The sequence below is a fragment of the Mustela nivalis genome (assembly GCF_964662115.1).
Source record: "Mustela nivalis genome assembly, contig: HAP1_SCAFFOLD_118, whole genome shotgun sequence".
NCBI lineage: Eukaryota > Metazoa > Chordata > Mammalia > Carnivora > Mustelidae > Mustela > Mustela nivalis.
Window position 1 is genome coordinate 1,367,205 of NW_028136499.1, and position 24,249 is coordinate 1,391,453.

At 50.9% G+C, this 24,249-nt stretch overlaps 1 long non-coding RNA gene across 2 annotated transcripts; it reads left to right on the plus strand.

Moving 5' to 3' along the window:
• The first annotated feature begins 535 nt into the window (after window positions 1-535).
• Window positions 536-24,026, plus strand: LOC309856996. Of its 2 annotated transcripts, none has more exons than XR_014307436.1 (3): window positions 536-814; window positions 13,793-13,930; window positions 23,937-24,026. It is a non-coding gene; the product is annotated as an uncharacterized lncRNA (long non-coding RNA). The 2 variants fall into 2 exon arrangements; XR_014307437.1 differs by lacking the exon at window positions 536-814 and adding an exon at window positions 1,517-1,596.
• Window positions 24,027-24,249: the final 223 nt, after the last annotated feature.

The window sequence follows — 24,249 nt, forward strand, 5'->3', positions numbered from 1 at the left end:
CCTCGCCCCGCTCCGCCGAGGGGTTTGGGGCGTGCCCCGCGCGGGCCCCGCCCCGGCCTGCTCCCCATTGGCCGGGGGGCGGGCCGGAGGTGCGAGGAGGCGGGTCCGTCTCTGGCGGCTCGAGCCCAGGAAGGTCGGCCAGGGAGCGCGGGGTGCGGCGGGAGGGCGCGCGGGGATGCAGCGGGCGCCGAGGAGACGCAGCGGCGGCGGTAGCGGCGGCACCTGGGCCTGGCCGCAGCCCCTGCCTCCCGCCCTCGCGCCCTGCGGCCTGCAGCCTGCGGCACCCTGCAGCCTGCGGCGCCCGAGCTCCGAGGGCGCTTCCGAGGGCGCTGGGCACGAGGCGGCCAAGATGGCGAGCCGGCCGGGCCTGGGGCGGCAGGCGCTGTGCTGCGGGCTGCGCTGGTGGGGGGCGGCGGGCTGCGGCGCGGGCCCGGTGCCGGCGCGTGCGGCTGGGAGGCGCTCTGGGGGGCGGGCGCGCGGGCGTAGGCCGGGGCCATGGCCCAGGTCGGCGGGAGCGCGCGGAGGAGGGCGCTGGCGCTGCTCGAGGCGGCCCTTGCGCGCCACGAGAGCCTGCACATCTGGGACGAAGTGTTCGGCGAGTCCGGCCCGGACAGCGGCGGGAACGCCTTCTACAGCACGTCCGCCGCCTCGCGCTCCTCCTCCGACGCCTCCTAGGACGCCGAACACGAGCGCCCCGGCCCCCTGCTGCCTCCCGACGCCCCTGAAGGGCAGGAGTCCGACGAGGACGAGGCCAGGGCGGGTTGGAGTGCCACGCTGCGGGACCGCCCGCCCCCGCGCTTCGTGGACACTGGCGGTAAGGCGCGGCCCGCGGGGGCGGGGGCGGCCTGGGGAGGCGTGAGCGCGGGGCTGGGAGAACTCCAGACGCTCCGCGGGCCGGTTGCTTGAGGGCGGCTTTTCGGTCAGCACACAGATGGGGCCCTGGCAGCGGGGATTTGAAGTGCCAGAATCAATCTGGTTGCGTGGTGGTGGTTGGTGGGGGCCGCTCCGACTTCCCCGCGGATGGAGAGGATGAGGCGGAGGCCCAGGTGGCACCCTGCCGCTGGCAAGGACCCAAGGGGGGGGCCTTCCCTCCCTTGCTGGGAGTGTCCAACCCAGTCACACCTGTGGGGTTGTTGTTAGGGGTGCGTTTGAGTTAGGTTCCTAAAGCCCGATGCAGCTTGTGTGTGTGTGTGTGTGTGTGTGTGTGTGTCTGTGTCTGTGTGTGTTTGTTGCGGGTGGGGGGTACGTAAATCGTTTTGTGTGGATGGCCCCAGAGCAGCGTTACCCAGGTGCCAGGGGTGGGGCAGCCAGCCTTTGGAGGGAGGCCTAGTGCGAGCCGGGACGTCTTCACTGGCTCGTGTTTTCTCCAGTGAATCTGACCAACTTTGTCCATCCCTTTCAGGATCACTTGCTGAGAGCAGAGAAGAGTGAGAGGACCAGTTATCAGCGTTAAGCTGTCTTCTCTCGCTCCAGAAGGCACTTGTGTGTTCTGCTTACCGACACGGTCATGGTCAAGCCCCTGATATCTGGAGGTCGCAGGCCTGCTGGTGGTTGTGGTTGCTTGAAATCCTCCTTTACTGCCTACTTTTTGGGAAGGTAATTCTGACACGTCTCTGCTTAGCCTGCAGAAGCTCTGCGGCCTCTGCCCTCTGGGAGAGGTGGAGACCAGCCAGCAGTCCCACCTGTCCCCTGATGCTTTCTGTTCCTTGCTCGACAGCCTACTGTGGCAGGCCCTTGTTTCTGCACACCATTTTCTTGTGTTGAAGAGTGTGCAACCAGTGTTGTGGAGGAGCAGGGAGTGGCCATACTGGACCCAATGCCACTCTCCCTGTGGCTCTCCATGATTGTTGTTCAGCCATAAGAGGGCAGGCCAAATGGAACCCTGGCTGGTGCCTGGGCTAGGATCTGGATCTTGTGCCACAGCCTGCTGGTAGGCTGATTGGGTTGGCTGGACTCTCTCAGCAGGGAGTGGTCTGCAGACCTCCCACAGACAGGCTGCAGTGTGGACACCCTGAGCTACAGCTGGGCTCTAGGGTCCGAGTCAACTGTGCTGTGTTTTGGAATGGGTGAATTTAACATATTCTCATTTAGGCTTCAGTTCAGAGTTTGGGAATTTTGAAAGTCCCATCACCCTGCATAATCCTTTTAAAGCCCATACATTTCCCAGAATGTCATAAGGGTTTCCAGCCCCAGATGGCTGTTTTCCATTCAATTAGCTCTTTAAGAATTGTACGTACCCAGAGCTCTGGTTTGGCAGACTTGATGCTGTGAGTGCTGTGATCCAGTTTTTGATCTTGGAACATGAGAGACATGTCCTCTTGTTTCCCTGCCTCTCTGGGGAAAATAGGGGAATCGTGTTAGCTTAAGCCTGGTTATGACTAAGAGCCCATGAGTGTTGGTCTGAGAAGGATGAGCGCACCTAAATACATTTTCAAGCAATATTATGTTTCTCAGTAACCTATACTTGGGAGAAATTCTGCATCAGAGCAATTTAGTCTAGCCACTGTGGCACTTAAATGGTCATGAAGTTCAGGATCATTTGTCATTTAGCATCAGGTTCAAATTCTGCTTCCTTCGGATGTGCACTGAGCTCACATCTGGACCTGAGAATCACAGGCAGGCAGGTGCTTTAACCAAAGACATTTAGTGGTTATTGGATGGTATTTATACCCAATTTTGTTTTCTGGTTTTTTGTGGAAGCTTGCTTTTAAAATCCAGCCCTAATGAAGAATTTCCTTTTCTTCTTGAAACAGTCTTTCCCTGTGGGAAATTCGGGGTGGTGGCGGAAGGGTGAGGTGGATGGTTTATTAAGCATGAGTTCAGATGGCCTGGAACAATGGGATAGGATTTATGGGGCCTGGAAATAGATGCCGGGCAGAGAAAACCCTTGTGCCCTGCGGTGGGGGGAGGAGAGATGGACGGGTTTGGTAAGAGTGAGAGCTGCACCCTGGCCAGTCTGAGAGCAGAGAGGCTCAGGCTCTGAGGTTTATTAAAGTGTCAAATATAACCCCACTTTAGGAAGGCAGCTTGGGCCTGTCTTCCATCTTTGTTCCCTGGTTCACTGACAGACGTCAGCGGACCGGTGGGGTAGGAAAGGGTGGCAAACAGGACGGTGGCATTTGGATCTGTGATCAACCCTCGAATAGGAAAATCCATAGCAGAAATGGCTGTTGCTGCTAGAAGCAGATGAGGAAAGCAAAGGACTTAGGGAACAGGTTTCATGCCTGCCTTCTGCTGCAAAAGCATGTGTGTGTGTGTGTGTAAGTGTAAGTGAATGTGTATGTGTGCATAGGTGTCTTACACATAAATATGTATTGCTTGTGCTGGCTTGGGCTGGTTGGGGATTTTGGTTTTGGTTTTAAATTAGATATCACAGGTGCTGTCTAGGAGTCCTGCTGATGCCCTAGAGTCCCTGCGCCGGAGAGAGGCATTGGCACTGGGCACCCCTGAGCTTGGATCTGTATCTGGAGTGCAGTAGGGAGGCACCTGGTGCCCAGCCGAGGGGAGGAGGGCAGGGAGGCAGAGGTGTTTCTGTGGTTCAGGTTGAGACTAGTCCACGAACAGCTCTTCTAGTCTTCCAGTCTTCCCAGATTCTTCCTTCTGTTCTGTCCACGCATTTAGCTTCCTGGATCAGGCGCTCCAGAAGTGCAGCCAGCAGATAGGAGTGGAGGTACCCTCTCCCTCTCCCCCTTCCCTCTCCTCCCTGGCTTCTGGTTGTGCCTGGAGATATGGGCCCCCTTGAGGTAATTTAAATACAAAGACCATGCTTGCCCTGCTGCCTCTTAAACCCTGTCTGAAGGGAGGGTCAGCTTGGAAGCTGGAGATGCGTGCTGGGACCCCAGGGTCCAGAACCTTCTCCTGATCAGACTTATAGCTCTCCCTCTAAAATAATCCCTTCAAGCTGTCAGCCTCACCTGCCCACTGTGTAAATAACTGACACAGCAGCACAGCAGGCGGGCTCACTCCTTGGAAGCAGCACGAAATTCAGGACGCGCTGGTTTCCGGGCTTCTGCCCTTCTCATTTCCCATTCTGAGCAGTCTTGTGACTCGTTTCCTCTGAGGAGGCAAAGGAACAGGCAGATTCCCAGATATCCAGGGGCCCCTCTGTGTTTGGCTTTGTCGGTGGTTCCTTTGTCGTGTCTGGCTGCATTCTGAGCTGTTTGCTTTTTCTCTTAGAGGCTGGACATCCTAAGAGTTTTTTTTTTTCTGTGTACCGTGTCAGCAACCCTCGGTAATCATTCAGCAGGGAGGTGTGACCTTGAGAAGCTGAAGACGACCGTAGGCCTTAGGAAGTTAACACGGTTAAATGTTTTATCTTAGGGTTTGTTGTTGGTTTACTCGGCTTAAAGTCTTTTTTGACTGAGAAGTAAGAGGAGAAACATCTTAAAGCTAGAGTTAAGTGTATATGCTTGTAATGGGTTTGTGAGCTGAGGTACCTGGGCCCTCGTCATTGGTGTCCACGGTGAGCCACTGCTCCCAGCTTTAGCTCTGTATGGCATTCGGTGGCTCCGGGAGGAGCTGTGCGTCTGGGCGAGCGACAGGGTATGCCTTATGCAGTGCTTCCTAATAGTCAGCCACGTGCCCCTACCACACAGAATTCAGAGAAGGGAGCTTCCTGGAGGGATGTGGTGTTCAGGCTGTGGGCATGACGGTGACCACAACCAGCGGGCCCCTGTCATAATGTTCCGTTTCATAATCACGCCAAACCTTTGTGAGTACTCCGAGAGAGCCGCGATCACCTCCACTTCACAGAGAAACATGGTTTCATCTGAGGCGATGAGATTACCTGGGGAAGTGGTAGCCTTCTTTCGAGGGAGACTTGATTAATCAGGGAAGGTCGTGCCTTTTTAGTTTTTTTTTTTTTTTCTTTACAGCAATCTGAAAACTTTTGCTGTCAGAAATACTTTTGTATTTTTACAGGGAATTGCTTTACAGTGTCTTTTTCTCAGGGCGTACGCAGTTCAGTGAGATCTAATGCATGTATGGATTTGGATTTGTGTAACCAATCCGCACAGTCGGATAAGAGACAGGAAATCTGCAATGTTATCTCTTTATTTAATCTGTCTCAGCCACTGTGATGAGCGTTGATAGAGCGCTTCTGCAGGCAGCAGGGCTCTGAATCCATGGGGAATCTGGGAGTTGTGTGGGGTTTGGTACTCAGTTTTATTTTATTTATTTAAAGATTTTATTTATTTTATTTGACAGATAGAGATCACAAGTAGGCAGAGAGGCAGGCAGAGAGAGGGACGAGGAAGCAGACTCCCTGCTGAGCAGAGAGCCCGATGCGGGGCTTGATCCCAGGACCCTGAGATCATGACCTGAGCCGAAGGCAGAGGCTTTAACCCACTGAACCACCCAGGCGCCCCTGGTACTCAGTTTTAGAGTTGAAAACTCACTTTTATTTTTAAGAAGTGTGATTGTGTATTTTTTCTTATTAATAAGTAATATATGTACATTTTAGGGAAAAATGATAAAATTTTTAAGAAATCCCATAACCCCTCATGACCTTAGCTAATCATAGTTAATCATATTGAGTATATTCTTCATATATCTTAGGTGTCAGCTTGTTGGGTGACCTGCTCTTTAATTGTAATTAATATATTGTAGTCGTTTTCCATTTACATTTTTAAATGTCGATTTTAATGAGTCCGCGGTATCACACAGTTTCCTCTGGGTCCGTGTTGTTGCTGCCTCCCTCTTGTATTTGTTCTGCTGTGATAAATATTCTTGAAACCTAAGTCTGTGTGCACATCTGTAGCACAATCCTTAGCAGAAAATGACCGAAGCAGAATTGAATCAAGGACCCACTGTAAGGTTTTTGGTTTCTGTGGTGAAATAGGTCCCCATAAACATATCTACAATGCTCCTGCCGGCGGTGCACCGAAATCCTTAGAAAGTCATGCTCGGAGGACCTGCTCCAGTGTGTGATTCCTGCCTGCCGGGGCTCTTAGAGGACCGTTGCCTTTGGTAAAGCTTGCTGAGGTGTAATACACACACACAGCACATGAGTCCTAGCATGCGGCACGCTGTGTGTAACTACTACCCAGATGAGGATCAGGAACATTCTGAGCACACCAGAGGTTCGCTCCTGCTCCTTCCCAGTCAGTCACTCCCTGCCCCCTCCTTCTCTTCCATCACCAGCGATCAAGTTTGCCTGTTACCTTGCTCTGGTGGTTCGGTTCCTCAGGACATCTGTGGATTCCTTCTTGTTGTCGCGTATGTGGCATCTTAAATTTCGTTATCGTCTGTTGTCTTCCATCACGTAGGTACTGTAGTCGGTTATCCGTTCTCCTGTTAATGGTCTTTTACATGGCATCCAGTTTGGGGCTTCCGAGGATAAGCTGCTTTAGACATTCTTGTGGTTTTGATGGGCAGATACATTTCCCTTGATCATGTAAACCTAGGAAAAGGTTTTCCAGGTCCTAGATTAGATGCGGGTCTCCCCTGTCGACCTCGTGGACTGGGTGATGTTTTGCTGAGGCCTGTTTTGTGCATGGCCAGATGTTGGCCACCTCCATTTGGCCTCTCCCCACCAAATGCCCAGTGGCGCCCTTTCCTCCAATTACATCAACCAAACGTTTCTCCAGGCATTGCCATATGTCCCCTGGGGAGCCAAATCACCTGCAGCTGAGAACAAATGCTTAATTTTTTAAAAATTTATTTAAAATTTATTTTTTGAAAAGATTTTATGTATTTATTTGAGAGGGAGGGGAGAAGCAGAGGGAGAGGGAGAAGCCAACTCCCTGTTGAGTAGGGATCCCGGTGCAGGCCTGGATCCCAGGACCTTAGGATCATGACCTGAGCCGAAGGCAGATGCTTCACCGACTGAATCCCCTGGTGCTCTGAGAACCCCTGCTTCAGTACATGCTGCCACACTGTGTTCCAGTTCATCCAGCTGCCAGCGATGTGCGGGACATGCCATGTGTTAATTCAGCAACATACTGAACCCTGCTGGGATAAAATGATGAGTGAGACCTGTCTCCTGGGGTCCAGCAGGAGAGACAAAGTAAAGACAAGGAGAAAGAGCCTCTGGGAAGCAGTGGGATCAACGTTAACAGGGATTTATATGGAATTCTGGGGAGGGTCACCTGGTCCAGCGGGGTTGGGGAGGAGGTGGCCCCTCGGATGGAGGTGGCCCCCTGAGCTGCTTCTGGAAGCAGAGATAATGATTACTCAGGTGAAGAGGAAGGAACAGGGCATCTCCAACTCGGGCAAAGGCCAGGAGGAGAGAGAAGGTATGCCACTCTGCCCAGGGGTGAACCCACCCTTTTCCTACCCTGAGCATCCCGACCCGAGGCCTTATATACGAAAATGTCCTGAAACGCAACATGATGTCCTTGTTACCACAGCACAAGTAACTGTAGCTGGTATCCAAGGTCCCATGTTCAGGTGCAGATACAGATGTTTCCGGCGTTTCCTGGCGCCCACAGAGAGGGGAATGTGGTCGGCTCGGTGAGATCTATGAACTTAGGATGGAATCTCTGGAGAAGCCCTGAGCTCTGCCCTCGAAAGAAGGAAGAGGGAAAGGGAAAAACTCAACTTCTGTTGGCGGAAAGAGGCACGGTGTTGTCTCGGGGTGGGAGGGATGTCGTACTAAAAGGATAACAGGCTCTGAAAACACCCTGTAATGTGACGATGATGTTCCTCCCCGACTGGCACGTGGTGCAGAGAGCCCCTCTCCCCTTTTTGAGTTTCAGAAAAAACTTATTACAAAAGTAGGAACCCCGGGCAATAGTTAGCTGTGTGTTTAATAAGCCACTTTACTAAAAAGTTTAGAACTGCAAATCTTGACACTCTCACTGCGACAGACTCACTCCTTGGCCAGGATATTGGAAACTTCATCTGCTTCCATTTCCAGCTTCTAGGCTCGTGGACACCCCCACCCCATCCCCATTTCTTCTGTGGAAGAGGAGCGATCTTTTACAAATATAGGCTAATCTGATGATTCCCTGCTTAAACCTTCATGTAGCTTCTGGCTGAAACCAAAGGGAATTCCAGAGTCCTTCGCAAGGCCTCCAATGCCGACAGCTGCTCCGCAGCCTTCCTTTCCAGTGTCCCCTTAGTCCCCTGTCCTGCTGTCTGCACATATTCTATTCATTTCCGCCTTCATGCCTATGGGGCCCATACCTGGAATGTTCTTCATGGCAGGCTCTGCTTGTTAGTTTGGTCTTGATTCAGATGTCACTGCCTTACCCCATCCCTCTTTGCTGCCACATTTGCTAATATGTTTCCCTTGTGGGATGAGATGCTGGATGTCTTGGTCACAGTTAGGACACGTGAGTCCTCTGTGTTTGTTGAATAAAGGAACTAACAGAAGACCAGATGAACACACAGCTAGATTGTTAAAAATGAGGATGGAATCAGCACCAAAGGAGAAATGTCTAAACGTTTTCTACATCCCAAATAGTGGAAGAGAGGTTGGACCACTCTTGAGGGAACGGATTCCCTACTAGGAAGGCAGCGAAGCAAGTCTGGGATGTGTTTTACAGGTTTTCTGTCCTGCATAGAAAACTGAACTTGGCCTCGGAGGAACTCTACAATCTTGGGCTTCTGCGGCCTGCCCACTTCCTAAGAGCTAGAGACCCCCAGACAAAAGCCTATTAGAAATCTGAAGGGAAGCCAGCCTCTTTTGTACCCTTTTATCTGTTTAACAAGTACTTCTGTGTCCTGTACTATGTGCATATAGTGTTCTTAGAACTTCTTTTTTTTAAGATTTTATTTATATATTTGAGAGAGAGAGAGATGGCAGGAAGTGAAGAGGGAGGGAGAGGGACATGCAGACTCCTCGCTGAGCAAGGAGCCTGACACGGCCCTATCCCAGGACCCTGAGATCATGACCTGAGCTGAAGTCAGATGCTTACCCACTGAGCCACCCAGGTGCCTCTAAACATTTTGTAACGTGTGTGCTCCTCAAAACAATCTTGTGAGGTATTATTATCCTCATTTTTAGTATAAGGAAACTGAGTCAATGATTGGTCAAGTGATCTCGGGTGAAAGAGTTCCTTTGATTAGGGCTCGAGGAAACCCCATCCTTACGGCATGAATGTGGAACACAATATATCTGTTCAGATCTGCTACTTAATGGTATTTCCCTTGTGAGGGGCCCTTGAAGGCCAGTGTCATTCTTCAGATCTGTCTGACCTGCTGCCTCTCTTCCTGGTGGCGGCACCTCGTTACTCAGCACCCTTTGTAGTGAGACGGGACCGCTGCCTGGATTCAGCGCGGTAGAAAATGAGCCCAAGGGTGGGCTCCACTCTCAGGCCTGGCCGCGGGGAGGCCCCTGGGAGCCACACGTCAGGGATGTTGGGGGCCGGCAGGCAAAACGACCTCGTATCGAAATCACCATTTGGAGAAAAGCTGCTCCTGCATCAGCCACAGCTCTCAGGGATTAAAGGCTTGTCGGCCAGAAATGAACTTCTTCCCCCGTTGGTTCTTGGTACGTTTGGTGGGGGGTGTTAGAGGAGCCGGGTTTGCAGACACAGACGCTGAAGAAAAGCGGATTCCTCCGGGGAAGTGGATTCAGAGCAGTAGGGCCCACGTGGCATTGCTGCGTGGGGACTCCTGAGGGGCTACGAGGGAAGACAACCCAGAGGATAAAAATCGATTCCCTGTCTCCTTGATGCGACATTCCCACGGTGATTTTGTGAGCGGCCACGGAAGGGTGCCGGGAAGCCATGTGCATCCTGCGCTCTGGAGATGGGTGCTGAACCGCACGTCGGTAGTTCGAGGATGTAGACGGTTTGGAAGGGGCTAGGGGGTCAGTTTATGGCTGGAGAGGACCTGGGGCAGGAGGCCTGGGCTGTGCGTGGGCTCTCCCTGTGACTTTGCACCAAGGGGCTCCTTCCCAGGGTTCTGAGGGTCAGGAAATATGTGCGGGGAAGCCCAGAGCTGCTGGCTCATTCTGGGGAGCTTTATCTTTCTTCCTTTAAACTCCCTCTGTCCCGTGTGGCCATAATGCACATGATGGCTTTTGTGCTACTTAGGAGATTTTCAGACCTTTGCAGCAACCAGGAACCTTAAAGAGGGCAAACCCAGGGTACCTATATGAGGCAGGGGAAAGCAGGCGCTGTCTTTGAAGTTGGGAGTGGGAGGGCCCCAGAGTCCCCCACCCCACCCCAGGGTGCTTCCACACCCCATCCCGCTCAGTTCCTCATACTCTAATGTGAAGGACCTTTGGCTGGGACCTGGGTCAGGAGGGGAGAGAGGCCTCTGAGAGGCACCCAGTCCTTTTCTGAGATGGTGAAGAGGACACTGATAAGTCCATGAGATTCTGGTGTTTCAAAGCCACCCAAAAGTGTCTATGGCAAAGTGATTAAAAATTGAATTATTTTGGGGCTTCCTGGGTGCCTCAGTTGGTTAAGCATCTGCCTTCGTTCAGGTCATGGTCTCAGGGTCCTGGGATCGAGCCCCAAATCTGGCTTCCTGCTCAGTGGGAGAGTCTGCTTGTCCCTCTGCTTATGTGCTCTGTCTCAACAAATCACAATTTTTTTTTAATTTTAAAGATTTTTATTTTATTATTTTGGATGGAACTGGAATGGGAGGACACCTGTTTCCTTCTTTAGGAAACTGTTACAAAAAGAAGATCATGGATTGGGTGAGAGGATGATTTTCTAGGAAGAAAAAAGGTAAATAAGTGTAATTTTCTAAAAGTGGTGACAGTCTTGCTTGTAGATGTTCCTCCTGCATTTTGGGAAGTTGGAGAATCTGTAATACTTTCAATTAAAGTTTTCCTGAGAATCCCCAGCTGACTTTGGGGGTGGGGGGCATTGTCCTTTGTGCAGATTTTGAGCTTCTGTGAGTGAGCAGACCTCCACTCCAGAGTGACATAAAAAGCAATCTGCACCTCCTTCCTGATTTGTCTGTAATGAAACTTGCTTTCCTCAGGTCCCAGCATTCGAGGCAGATAAATATGTTCCCTTTCGTTGGCTCTTACTCATACTTCAGCAAGATTTCCCATGTGCTTTCCTTGGCTGGCTGGGAAACTGGACCACAATTTATGGGATCTTAGGGGACAGGCGCATAGAATTCCAGTGGGATCCCAGAACAGAACCTAATTGTAGATTAGAGACCATTGCGGTGTGAAGCTTTTCTTTGAGATCGAAAGAGGTGCATGTTATGCAAATATTAGCAAGTGTAAGTTCACACTGTCTATTGAAAATTTATAGACTCATTATGGTCACGAAGGCTGGAAGATAAGTAGATTTTGGGAAAGATGCAGGTAAATTCAGGGAGGTGGCAAATTACCCCAGGGAAAGTAGAATGGCTAAAGAGTATGGCCCACACTTTTTTTTTTAAAGATTTTATTTGTTTGCCAGAGATAGAGAGAGAGAGTACACACAAGCAGGCAGAGAGGCAGGCAGAGGCAGCAAGAGAAGCAGGCTCCCTGCCGAGCAAGGAGCCCAATGTGGAACTTGATCCCAGGACCTTGGAATCATGATCCGAGCCGAAGGCAGCGGCTTAACCAACTGAGCCACCCAGGCGTCCCTGGCCCAAACTTTTTTTTTTTTTTTTTTAAGATTTTATTTATTTATTTGACAGAGAGAAATCACAAGTAGATGGAGAGGCAGGCAGAGAGAGAGAGGGATGGAAGCAGGCTCCCTGCTGAGGAGAGAGCCCGATGCGGGACTCGATCCCAGGACCCTGAGATCATGACCTAAGCCAAAGGCAGCGGCTTAACCAACTGAGCCACCCAGGCGTCCCTGGCCCAAACTTTTTTTTTTTTTTTAAGATTTTATTTATTTATTTGACAGAGAGAAATCACAAGTAGATGGAGAGGCAGGCAGAGAGAGAGAGGGAGGGAAGCAGGCTCCCTGCCGAGCAGAGAGCCCGATGCGGGACTCGATCCAAGGACCCTGAGATCATGACCTGAGCTGAAGGCAGCGGCTTAACCCACTGAGCCACCCAGTCGCCCCCTCGCCCAAACTTTTTAAAAAGATTTTATTCACTTATTTGACACACAGAGAGCCAGAAAGCACAAGTTGGGGGAATGGCAGAGGGAGAAGGAGAAGCAGGCTCCCCGCTGAGCAGGGAGGCAAATGTGTGGGACTGGATCCCAGGAGCCTGGGATCATGACCTGGGCTGAAGAAAGACACTTAACTGACTGAGCCACCCAGGCGCCCCCTGGCTCCAACTTCCAAAGATGGTGTATGAGATCCCTTTGGTGGGAAGGAATGAAGATCAGCAACTGTCCTTGATTCTGCTTCTCAGGAAGGCATTGTGATGTGGTGCCCAGTACTTTGGAGACAGACACACACGTGGTGCCCTCCGGCTCTGCCGCTAAAGCAACACCTTCCAGAGGGCAGCTGCAGGCACCGGGTGGCATCACACAGGGTCAGACCCGGGAGGCACTCAGCCATGTACCCCTTCCTCCATCCTGCTGGGGTTAAAAAAATTACCTATATATATATAAAAAAAGAACCAGAATCGGGAATGAATGAAAAATAAAAGTTTTCCTATGAAGTAGTGGTAGTTCTCTTGTAGTACTTTTTTTCTCTCTCCCTCTCTCTCTTTTTTTTTTTTTTCTTTCTTGGTTTGTTTTCTGGGGAAGGAGCCTGCCATGTGGGTTTTCATTCAATGATGTTCCCTGACTTAAGTCCTACTGCCCCCCTCAAGGGGGTGGGCTCTGAGGAAACTTTTTTTTTTTTCAGGCTTTTGTTCTCTGGCGGTTTTTTGTTTGTTCACTTTTTTTTCTCACTTTGACCGCTTTTGATGGTTTTTGTAGTTTTAGAGGAAAACAGACCGCACCCTGATCTCCCTCTCAGAGAGAAGCCTCAGTCTGGCTGCAGCGCCCAAATAAGTTCCCCCTTAGCCACTGGCAGAGCAGGTTCCAAGTCGCTGTCCCTGGGGATGGAGGATCTTTTGCTTGTACCCAAAAGCACGGCAGCAGCAGCTTTGGGCACCTCTAGACTGCTAGAGAGGTTCCAAGCAGCAATCGCACACTGAGATTTTCCCGCTGGCCCGGGCTGGGAGTACCCGGTCTTTCTGGGTCTAAGAGCACCCACCTTTCACGCACCAATTTCAGGGAAGGCAGAGGTTCGCGCGCGGGTCTCAGGCTCTGAGAACGGGGCACAGGTCCTAGAGCACCAGGCTGGGCCTTCGCGCACCTCTCTGGGGCGAGAGTTTGGTGCAGGCTCTGAAACAAGGGCATGTATCAAAGGGCACCTGCTGGGCCTTTATACCTCTCTCAGGGCAGTATCTCAGGCTCTATAGCAGGACTCTTGCATTCTGCCCCCTGGTGTGGCTCCCATCCCCTCACAGGAAACGGACCCCATGCATTCTCCATTCGCTGGCAGCTTAGGGACCAAGAGCTGGTTTCTCTGCCGCACTCTCTGCCTCAGCGCCACGGGAGGCTGTCCTGGGACCAGGGACTTAAGCCCCTGTCCCTAGCCGCCCCGATTCCCACAATTTCCCCAGAGATGCTTTGCTCTTTTGGAGTGCTTTCAACCAGTCTCCGAGTTAATGCTGGTCCCCAGACGCAGGGCACTCTCGCTTGTATTGGGGTATTACTTTCCAACTGGTTGCCTCTGGTAGCTCCCTCCCCCTTTTGTTTATCTTCTGATATCAGTTCACAGTTCCCACTCCACTTTACCTGCCCACTGGCTTCTTCTCCCCCTGTAGAGATCCAGACATGTATAATTCTTATCTCAGGCTGATTTCATGGGTGATTGGAGTTCATGGGTGATTGGTAGGTAATCAGCTCATTTTGGGGTACAAGTTGAAAAGACGCCTCCTCCTACTTCCGCGCCATTTTTCCCCCCCTCTTAACTTTTATTTTTTTAATTTTATTTGACAGCACAAGTAGAGGGAGAGGATGAAAGAGAAGCAGGATCTGCACTGAGCAGAGAGCCAGATGCAGGGCTGGATCCCAGGACCCTGGACAGATGCTGCACTGAGGGAGCCACCCAGACACCCTTTTAGACCTAGGATGCAGGTAGGAGAAGCAAGCCAGGGGTTCCTTGGCCCAACATTAATGACCATGGCTCAGACAAATCCATCTTCCACTTCAGGCTTCCAGATACTCTGCGAAGGAGACATTCCCCTTCCTGTCCCTGAATGCTCTGCCAGTTCAAGGCAGATCCATGTTTCTGAGGGTTCCTCTTTGGTCATTCTGTCAGGGACAGCCAAGAGGGCTCCAAGCCTGTGTGGACCCCAGGCCTGGGGATCCCAGCCCTGAACTCTTTCCTCTGCCCTTGATGACCCCAGAATAGATCAATTCAGCAACTGTCAATCCATGCCAGGCCAGGGAACAAACACAGCAGTACACAAGATCAACTCGCCTTGGTCCCAGGAGCCTGGATTCCCCAAGGAGGGCTTCACCTGGTCTCTGAAGGGGATTCCAGGGGTTCCAAGATGGCCATGGGTGGAGCCCACCAGGTAGAGATGCCCCTGGAGAGTGTCCACTGGCACTGAGCAGACGGAAGATCCCCTCAGGCCTTCCCTCGCGGCTCCACTGTGCCCTGGGGAGAGAAAAGGGCCAGCCACACCGCACCAGTGCCGCAGCTCGGCCGCCCAGGAGCGGCAGCGGGCCTAGCCTGGAGCTCAAGCAGGGGCAGGGAGGCTGGGACTGGGCGGGGTACTGGGGTCCTGGAGTCAGTAGAAGAGCAGCAGGAGCCGGCAGGGGGCGCAGCCAGGCCCCTCACCGGACAGGAAAGACAGGAGGCTGGGCGAGGGCGCGCGGGTCTGCAGAGGCCTGCATCACTGTTTGCCGCCCCCCACACGCTAGCCCGCACCTGCCTGCCCCGCCCACCGCCTTCTGTGGGCCCAGCGAACTCACTGAGCAAGTAGTGCCTCCCTGGGAGGCAGGGGTTCTGGGCTGGCAGGGCAGGGCGCTGGGGAGTGCATCAGTGCCCTGCTGACTCAGGTACTGTGGGGCTGGGGAGGGGTAGGGGCGCTAGGGAGAGAGGGAGGCTGTGTCCCTCCTGCCCGCTGCCACCTGCTGCTTCGTCCAAGGGAGCAGGAGGGGGGCCTGGCGGACAGGTTCCTGCTGGCCTGGTGCTCCTAGGCCCCATAGCCCTTGCCCCACAGCCCTTGCCCCACAGCCCTCGCTCCACTTCTCGGTATCCAGGGAACCCGTTGGGCCCTACTGACATCAAGGGGCCCAGCACCACTGGGCTCGTCTGGCCCCCGGAGAGACGCCTGTACTGACAGGCTTCTTTTCCAGAACTTGATGGAAAATTTTGTCCCTCAGAATCGCCGGGCTCCCCAGCCCGAGAGGAGCTGGCTCCGCGCAGCCTGGGCCCCACTGGGCCCCCTCCACCTCAAGTGCCTTTTACCCAGGAGCCCCAGGATACCATTCCTTTCTGGCCCATGGACCCCTTCCCCCCACCCCACCCCCACACCTCTACTTTGGGCCTGAAACCACCCTGGGTTTACTTCCATCTCCGGCCCCCTACCCCACAGGTCCTTGTCCACCTCCAGGCCTGACCCCTGGCCCGTCTCACCTCTGGGGTCACTGAAACCCTTCCACTAGGGGGCCACTGGCATCTGCCATCCCAGACTCCCGGGACTCCCCTCCACCTTGGAGCTCCCTACCCTGTTTCCTCTAGGAACTGCTGTGCCTAGAGCACTGAAACCCCACATTCTCAAGCCAGCTGTCTTCGGGCAGGGACTCAGGTATCCTCAGGGACCCTCCTTTCCGGGGCACATACTCCTCTCTGTGCAGGAGAGACCAGAGAGAGCAGGCTTGGGGATCCTTCACTCCAGCTGGATGGAGGGGCAGAAGCTGGGGTGTGTGTGAGGGGGTGCTCACAGGTGGCCTCCCTGGGTAAGGAGCTTCCAGGAGGAAACTTCAGGGTGAGGCTATGATGTGGAAGCCTCAGGAAGCACTGGCTGCACAGACTCCAGGCTCCTGGCTTGGGCAGTGGGCATTTAGTGGCCAGAGCCCTACAGGACCAACCCCGTCCAAACCCACCCCACCCTGGCTGGCTTTTTTGTCTTGAATTTGCACAGCAACCTTTTCTCCAGTATGAAATTGAAAGCTTTGCTTTGGAAAGTTTTGTGTCCAGGAGGCTCCTGGGCATCCACTTACTTTATTTCCGGAGGCTAGTTGAGGAGGGTGGAGTCTTTGGGACCTTCACAGCAGGTATCCTGATCCTTCCTGACTTCCTTTTTTTTTTTTTAGATTTATTTATTTGAGAGAGAGAGAGAGAGATAAAGAGCACACCACAGAACACATGCAGGCACAGGTGAATGGGCCAGGTGAATGGACCTGTGCCAAAACAAAGAGTCAGATGCTCAACCAGCTGCAACCACCACCCCCCGTCCACCTTTTACAGATGGGTTACATCTACCCACTGTTAGGTGCTTTGCCTGGACCCGGCTAGTCTTACAGCAGTCCTAGGACACTGTCTCTTGCCCAGTGTCTCTGGTCAGTACCAACCCATGCCTCAAGTGTGGGAATGACTTCTTCCTGACTCCTTTTTTTTTTTTTAAGATTTTTTATTTTATTTTATTTATTTGACAGAGAGAGATCACAAGTAGGCAGAGAGGCAGGCGGAAAGAGAGAGAGGAGGAAGCAGGTTCCCTGCTGAGCAGAGAGCCTGATGCGGGACTCGATCCCAGGACCCTGAGATCATGACCTGAGCCGAAGGCAGCGGCTTAACTCACTGAGCCACCCAGGCGCCCTTCCTGACTCCTTCTTAACTCCCTGTCCAGCCTGGGTTGCCCACCCCCCTCCAGGCTGTTCTAGTTGTATATATTGGATCTCTGTAGATTGTGGGCACCATCAGATCCTCACCTGTCGTGGCCGGCGCAACAAATCAACCAGGAACATGAGGGTAAGAGGATGAAGAAAAGAACTCGAGAAGCAAAGAGATGGGGGACAGGAGGAGCACTGAGGAGGATGTCCAACAGTGCTAAGTTTATTCAAAGCCTTAAGGCCATATATATAGTGACATTACATCTGTGTTTAGTTAAGCAACTATGGTTCCTCTTGACGCCAAATGGCTGATGCCAGTACAAATACAGCAAACCTGAAAGTAAATTATGGGTTGTACTAAGGCAGCAAGGACCAGCAACGAACTTTTTAGCCCAACCGAATTGTTCTCATTTGTTTAGTAAGCGTGTGGGAAGTCACGTAGGCGAGCGCACAACACATAGCACAGACTCTTGCCCAGTGCTACTGAACTTTGCCCGTCCTAAACCTTTTGTTAGGTTATTTGGACTTTAAAGGAGGCACAAGTCAGGGTCTGGTTTGGTTCTCGTCTCAAGCCTTATTTGCGGCCTCCCACACTCACCGAAATGAGAACATGGCTCAGGGTTATGGAGTGAATATACCCTTTAGGAAACGTTAAAGGACATAGCATAACTGGTCCGGGGTCACCCAGCCTGTGAGAGGCATAGGTGAGATTCAGACTGCACTGGGTGCCACAGCTATTATCAGCTCACCTTAGTGTCCAACCTGGTCCCAGAAGGTTCCTGCTCAGGACTTTGCTTTGTGCTGAGCTGGGCTTGCTTCCTGCCTTTGAAGCCATTTTCACAGTGTATCCCCAGCCCACCCTCTCACATTGAGCATCAGGGCTGCCTTGGCTGGCCTCTGTTGATCGTGCCATTCCTCTCAATCCCTCTGTCACCCCTCCGGCTTACTGTCCTACTGCCCTCTGTCCGGTGGGCCAAGTTCTGAGTTTCTTACCTGCACTTCCTCTTAACTGTGCTCTGTTGAAATCCTCTCTAACAGGGAAGACCTGCTTATCAGAGCAGCTTGATTTGGAATCCATCTCCCCTGGAGGTCAGAGCTTCTGACCATCATGTCTCCAGCCTCAGCACTGGGGATGCCTGCCCAGCCTATTCTGGGTGCTCGTGGAGCTCTGGGATCTTGGAGAAGATTTGCCATGAAAATAAGCATTTATACATAACACGGAAGAGAAGATTTGAGGAAATTGAGTGAGTGTCATCTGGTAATGTTTGTGTTAGGATGGTTCTGAAATTTCTGGGCCCTGAGTTACCAAGAACCCTAGGTTGCCCAGCTGGAAGGACCTCAGATAGATCAGCTGGGCTCCTCACCTCATTTGACAGATGGGAAGTTGAGGCCCAGAGCTTAGTGCCACAGAGCAGGAGTGAGGAGAGATGTTAGTGACAGGAAGAAATCATAGGGTAAGCACAAAGTGGCTGAGCCTGGGCTTTGTTTATGCAAATGAGTTGCTAAAACAGTGGGCCTGAGGCTGCTGACTCTATCTAGTGGCCAGCAAGAAGTAACACCAGCCCACACCTTCTGAGGTTTAACTCATGCCAGGAATGATTCTCAATGTTTTATTTGTGGGCACCTGGGTGGCTCAGTTGTTCAGCTGAGGTTATGCTCCCAGGGTGCAGGGATCTAATCCTCACCAGGCTTCCTGCTCAGTGGGAAGCCTGCTTCTCCCTTTCACACTCCCCCTGTGTGTGTTCCCTCTCACCCTGTCTCTCTCTCTCTGTCAAATAAATAATAAAATCGTAAAACAAGAACAACAACACCAAAATGCTTTATTTGCCTTAGGAGATAGGGTCTGTTATGGCTACCATTTTAATGCATGGAAATATGGGCACAGGGGAGCTAAAGGAGTCCAAGGTCACACAGCTTTCAAGTGGAGGAGCCAAGATTTGAACCCTGGGCAGCCTGCCTCCAGAAACTGTATTATTTTTTCCCCTTGTGTATGTCATTTTTAAAAACCTTTCCCTGAATTCTAACAGAGATGTGTAAACATTGTTAAGCATGTAGTTTATTGATCATCACAAAGCTTAGGTTCTGAAGCATTGCAGCAAGCTGGGGTGGGCTTTGATGTCAGAACTGGTTAGAATCCAGTTTCTGGTGCTGCATGATCTTAGGTGACTTACTCAGCCTCAGTTTCTGCACTGAGTTTGGCAGCCTTGTGATGAGTAGAGCGTGTGACAGTGCCTAGCGAGTTTGGTGCCTGGCGAGTGTTTAATAAATGGTTTTCTCTTCTTAATAATGAAAATTCTAAGTTGTGTTGGTTTTGTTAAGCAGTCCGAATACCTTCCTCATCGGTCAGTTGCCTGTCAGTCGCCTTGTAGGTACTTGTGATGAGTCACTTTGGTAAGTCACTATATATAGCTGAAACATTTGGGGGTAGTTGGGGGACACCCCCCCCGCCCCAACTGCCTCTGCATTGAAAGTCTGTAATTTAAAATGTTCCACCTCTGCCTTTTTTTTTTTTTTAAACATAACCACTTTGGGACAGTGAAAGTTATGTCTTCTCCTTAGGGTTGTGACGGAGCCTTTGGGGACCTGCAACAGCTTACTTCCAGTTTCTGTCTGGCATACTGATGGGCCAGAACTTATTTTAACAACATTCCATCACATTCCAGGCACCTGGAAGGAAGAATATGTTGAACTTCTCAGAAATTATTTTTTGGAACTGTTTTTATCCTGAGGAATAACCCATTTAAAAATTGAATGACCTTTATGGTTGACTTTTCCACTCTACATAATGCAAACTGAAAAACTCGTTGTTTTCAGCTGCTTCTGCAGCAGTGGGAAGAGCAAGCCTGTGGGAGTCCTCCCCCGGTTGGCCCCAGCACAGAGCTGCATCATTCTACACACCCCTCATGCCTTGTCTCCTTGTCTGTGAGGTGGTAATGATGGTGCAGGGAGCTCCAGGGGTTGTCATGAAGGTTACAGAGATGGGGGGTGTAAACTTTGAACAGTGTGCCCCACATAAAATGCAGATCTGGTGAGCAGAGGCAGCTGCTCACATTAATTGTTGATGCCAAGGCACTGGAGTTCCACAACAGCCTATGCCTTTCTTTCCTGGGTCCTTTTTGTCTCAGCCACCACCTTAGAGAAAGTGACTCAGCAAGGCTGGTGCTTGTGGAGCCCTCTACAAATCCAGCTAATTTACACGGGCAATGCCCTGGAGATAAGGGGGTTTTCCTGGGTGGTAGGACCCCATTTCAGAGGCTTAACTAGCCGGTTTCTCCTAACTGGTCCTGTCCTCCAGGGTCAAGATGAAGGCCTGCCAGGAGACTGGTGGTCTCACCAGAGTTTTCCACTGGAAGCATGAAGGACCCCATGGGGCCTCGTGCAGAATGACATGGGTGTTGTGGGGAGAACAGGGGGGACATCGCCTGTACCATCATGGGCAGGTCACTATATCTGGCTCACGCCGGCTTTCTTCCCATCTGGGAAATGGCAGAAGACCATGCTTTTTCACAGGAGGGATGAGGGTTTAGGGAGGTATTTGATGACTGTGTTGGGGCTGCATGAGTAACAGAGTTGACGGAGGGGCCTTGGAGTCACAGACTTGGGTTCAGGCCCCTGCTGCTGCCACATAAAAGTAGATTGCTTGGGTAAGCCATGGACATCAGTGTCCTCCTCTGTGCACTGTGGATAATACCTAGCATGTAGGTCTGTGAGGGTTACAAAATATAAGGCCATATTAGGAGCTTAGAGCAGAGCCTGGTACTCACTAGATTGTAGTTTTATGGAGATACTCTGGCATCACTGGTGTTGCAGACCTGGTCCTACCGTCTGGAAACTTTGGCTGTGTGACAGATGGCTTATGAGGCCGTGGCTGACAGAAAGAAGCGGTGTCTGTCTTTTCTTAAGATTAAGGGTACAGAGGGGTGCCTGGTGGCTCAGTCGTTGAAGCATCCAACTCTTGGTTTCAGCTAAGGTCATGATCTCAGGGTGGTGGGATTGAGCCCTGAGGTGTGCTCTGCTCTCAGTGTAGAATCTGCTGGAGGTTCTATCTCCCTGTATTTGTGTGTGTGTGCTCTCTCTGTATCTCTCTCTCTGTCTATCTCTCCCTAAAATAAATGAAGCTGTAAAAATAAATAAATACATACATGCATAAGTTAATTAATTATGGGTACAGAAATCAGTGATGGAGATGGGCTGATGGGACGCTTGGCAGCAAAGATAGGTGCACCCTGCTTGAAGGCTCGGGGGTAGCTGCGGTGTCACCAGTGGTGATGGGGGTGTGAGGAAGTTGCCTCATGCAGCATCCAGAGAGGAACTTAGATGGGGGGGGGTTACAGGGAGTAAATGCCCATGGGTAGGAAGCATCTTCAGATGAATGTCAGAGGGTGTCCTCATGGATGGGGAGGCACCCTTTCTCCCTGAAGCTGCCCACGAGTGGAGGTGTGCCTGCTGGGGACATAACTAAATCATTGGGGTTTAGTCTCCTGAGCTGTTAATTTATGAAGATGTGGCCAAGACCTTGTCTCACTGCTTTTTAAAGAGAAGTAAATTAAACTGTTGTTTGGGATGGTGTTGTCTTCCAAAGGCTCATTCAGAGTCAGTGGCAGAGCTGCTGTGGGCTTTCCAACTTGTCTTGAAAGCCTGGTCCAGGCAAGGGTGAGGGATATTCCCATCTCTTGGGGTCTCTTGCCCTCTCTGTTTATGGCAGAACGTGGTTTTGTGACTGGTAAATAAACAGGCATCCTGTGCAGATCCTTCAGCTCTTCGTGTGGCTGCAGTAGAGGAAATTCCCATTCACTGGGCACAGACTGTGGCTGGACGGGCGGTGTGGCGGGGCTCTCACTGAGCATTCTCCTTTCACGTAATCCCCGACCAGATATGAATTTTGTGGTGTTGCCACTTTCCTGCTGGCCAGGAGGGAAGTTGAGGCCCAGGAAAGTTACACTTTCTCGCTGTGGTAAGCGGCAGAGCAATGTCAGCCGGTCCAGGCCCTGGCTTTCAGGTCTGTTTGCTGTGAGCATTTCCTCTTGTGTTTCCAGCTTTTGGCCTGTTTGACCTATCAAACTACTGATGGTGTATTGATAATTCTAATACTCTCGACATTGTGAAAGATGAGCTCTTCACTTTGTGCTAGAAATGTTTCTTGCTGTATTTTTCTTTTAATTAAAAAAAAAAAGTCAAAGTCCCACGTTTCTGCCCATTTGAATCTCCCTGAGTCTCCCTGTTGTGAAGTGGTTGGGTTTGGGGATTTCTAGGGCAGGGGCCTAGTTGGTGGTGGCTTTGCCTGGAGGAGCCCATGGCTCAGGACTTAGAGTGGGGACTGGAGCAGTGTGAACTGTGGCCTGAAAATGTGTTCATGTGTGCTGAGGTGGTACCCAGATTCTTTTGGAGGATGAACTGAGGTTTTGATCAGTAGGTTAGAGAAACACTTGATGGAATAACACTGATAATTTTGTTTTTGTATTCAATCCTAATTTTGTGTTTTCGTTTTCGTGTAGTGCAGTGTGCTCTATGTTCTAAGAAAAAATTGGCAATCAATTCATACAGTATCATGATTTAATAATCCTTCCTCACTCACCGGGTCATATTTCAGGTTTTTATATGTAGTTTTTATATCTGTAGTTCTGTTTCTGAATTCTGCATTTTGATTCATTCCTTCATTTTTAAATTTCTTATTTTAAAGATTTTATTTATTTGAGAGAGAGAGAGAGAATGAGCTAGGAGCAGGGGCAGAGGGAGAAGGAAAGGGAGACTCCTCACTGAGCATGGAGCCTGATGTGGGTCTCAGATCCCAGGTCTCTGAGATCAGGACCTGACCCAAAGGCAGATGCTTAACAGACTGAGCTACCCAGGTGCAGCCACATTCCTTCATATTTTTATTTTTACTCCAGTGCTGCACTGTTTGGCTGGTTGCTTCAGTTTCTGGGAGGGAGGGAGATGACCCCTCCCCTGTTCTTCTAACAAGTTTGCTTTTTCTGCGTTGACTGGAGAAGGGCCAGGCTTCCTGAAGATGAGTAGGATGATTCAGTGACACCCAAAAGGCAGTGGCTATCATTGTTCCCACTGTGCTTCAACAACTTCACCCACTGACTCTTTGATGATGGCAGCCACCAGCAAATCTTCTGCAGAGGACTTCTGCCTTGGGATGCTTTTCTTGTGGTGCTGGACTTCATTCCCCCTGGCAACCAGTACAGCTAGGATTAGAACCTAGGAAAAGTCCCATTAGAACCCAAGAAAGTGGGGTGCCTGGGTGGCTTAATCGATTGTCTGCCTTTGGCTCAGTTCATGGTCTTAGGGTCCTGAGATCAAACCCTGCACTAGTGTCCGTGCTGGCTGTGGAACCTACTTAAAATCAAACAAACAGAAATCAGCCCAAAAAAGTACCATCCTTTGTGTTGTTCTATACTGTAGATCAGATTTTATTTTTCTTTTCTTTTTTTTCTTTCTTCTTTCTTTTTAAAGATTATTTATTTGTCAGTGAGAGAGCACAAGCAGGGGGAGCAACAGGCAGAGGGAGAGGCAGGCTTCTGGTTGGGTATGGGGTCTGATGTCGGACTTGATCCCAGGACCCTGTGATCATGACCTGAGTCATGTTAGGCTGCTGCCTAACAGACTGAGCCAACCAGGCATCCCCCAGGATCAGACTTCAATAACCCTACCAGATTTCTTTAGCTTTGACATTTTAAAGGACAATGAAAGCTAGCTAAACCTACACCAGGATTCTGCATCTGCTGGGGCTGTGCTGTCCGGGGCTATGTGCCTCCTGTTCTTCTAACCCCATCAACTCCACCCATGTTTTAGCCAGAGAACTGTAGGCAGGTGTGGGTGTGTCACTGAAAGCTTTGACTCATCATTCATATCTTTATTGTAAGCTTATAATCTTTATTTTTTTCTTTTTTTTGGGTAAGATTTTATTGATTTGTTTGTTTATGAGAATGAATGAGGAGCAGAGGCAGAGGGAGAAGCAGACTCCCTGCTGAGCAGGAAGTCTGACATAGGGCAAGATCCCAGGATTATTTATGACCTGAGCCCAATGCAGATGCTTAACTGACTGAGCCACCCAGGCGCCTCTTTATTTTTCCTTTATTGATTATCTGCCTTTCTGAGGCAGTGTTCTACCTGGGTTTTCATAACTCCACACTAAGGTATTCTTCCACTAGTGTGGTCTGTTTTGAGGTAATTCCTATACATTCTGGCTATGCTGCTAAATGATGCTATGATCTTGGACTCTTTTTTTTTTTTTTAACCTCTCTGAGCCTTGGTTTCCTCTGTGCTAATGTGGATAATATACCCTCTCTTGCAGATGTGTGGAGGGCCATGGCTGACTTGGATGCAGTTGGAGTCATCTCACGGCACATGGAATACACAATTTATCTTGCTTCCTGTCTTGATAACGACATCTTGGTTTTCATGCTGTCTTAGAACAAGTAGAACTTGACTTATAACATGTAAGTTGTGAATTCACATACTTTTGACAGAGGTGTTATTTTAGTTTAGTTTAGTTTAAAGCAGGCTCCACACCCAGTGCAGAGCCCAGTGTGGAACTCAAACTCACCACCGTGAGATCAAGATCCGAGCTGAGATCAAGAGTTGGCCGCTCAACCAGCCTAGTCACC